Source organism: Fragaria vesca, linkage group LG7 (genome assembly GCF_000184155.1).
Source record: "Fragaria vesca subsp. vesca linkage group LG7, FraVesHawaii_1.0, whole genome shotgun sequence".
In the NCBI taxonomy this organism is placed as follows: domain Eukaryota; kingdom Viridiplantae; phylum Streptophyta; class Magnoliopsida; order Rosales; family Rosaceae; genus Fragaria; species Fragaria vesca.
In genome coordinates this window covers 17,209,101-17,210,411 of record NC_020497.1, presented here as the reverse complement: position 1 = coordinate 17,210,411, position 1,311 = coordinate 17,209,101, and the positions used below count along the sequence as shown (strand labels likewise).

General features: G+C 40.7%; 1 pseudogene across 1 annotated transcript in view; it reads left to right on the top strand.

Annotated features, from left to right (window-relative positions):
• The window catches only part of LOC101309408, a 16,234-nt pseudogene that overhangs the window by 4,648 nt on the left and 10,275 nt on the right, over positions 1 to 1,311 (top strand). The gene's annotated exons all lie outside the window — the stretch shown is intronic.

Here is a 1,311-nt window from a genome sequence, read left to right as displayed (position 1 = left end):
GGAAGGAAAGTGGGCTCTTGATGCACGGTAGGTTTCCATGGCCAGTAGTGGGAAAACTCTTGATGTTCCTACAACAAGAGAAAGGTAACTGCAAGATTATGTTGCTTGCTTTGGATGGGTTTTGATTTCTATCTACCACAGGTACAATTTGTCTAGCTCTAATTGGCTCGGACTAATATGCATCGGGTGATATCCTCCATCCTTGCAAGTTCTTCCTCCACCCATTTTCCAAGGTTAAATCTCCAAAGCTAAACATGTCCGATTCTTTACTGGCTTTCCCTTGGTTTGCATACTCTTGTGCGACGTAGCCTAAATTGCCTAGCACAGCCATTCTATCAGTCTTCAACATCGTCGCCAAGCCTAGTGTTGAAATCATTTTCCAACACCACATTAGCTTGATGTACCTGTAAAGCACAGTCCTGCATATTTGTATAGGTACTGAAAAGCCGAGGCCAAGCCTGAAGCTATTGTGAACCAACATCCCACTGAGAGGATTCCTTCCCCCAAATGGATGTGTGTCAAGGCATGTGTTGGTAAAGAAGCAAGCATTCGCCTTGACCATGACACCATCTGATGAATTGCACCACATTTCTATGTATTAAGCGTCTAATGATTTAAACTTTTTTTATCAAAGTAGATATGATCACATTGTGCATAAGTCCTCTCCAAAGCAACATCGCAACCTAACTTTTTACGACTCCTCGTGAAACCTGTCCAGACCCTCCTCGACCTAGCATTGCATCACTTGCGAAGTCATGGGTGGCTGCAGCTAGTTCTTCCAAAAAGAAAAAAAACTAAAAAAAACTTTTTGATGGAATGATATGTGCTTTTCGCTAGACCAGAATCCGATCTCTACCGATTCAAATTAATTGACAAATATGCTCGTATGCTAAACTGCTAAAGAATGTTTGAACATATCATTTCTAAGACACATCTCAGTCTGCTCTTTGTAATTATGATTCATGATAGAAAAACGTTCTGACAAAAACATCATGTACGAGTTAGGCTAAACCCATTTTAAAAAAATGAAAATACCATTACTCACCTACAGCTCTGCCACCTATTACTCCATTACTGACAGACTTGGGTGATGATTGAGTCAGAGTCTTTTTTTTTTTTTTTTGGTCTGAGAGTCAAAGTCTTCTTGTTATGATCTTCCTAGCAGAGAGACCAGGAGAACGACCTTGAAGCGCACCGTTTCAAGTAATTGTCGAAGTGGATCTTTCCACATGTGAGACGCACGTGCTCACTAATCAGTTGTTAATTAATATGTATTAGGGTTTTGCCCCTAAACTAGTTGGATGTTTGCCA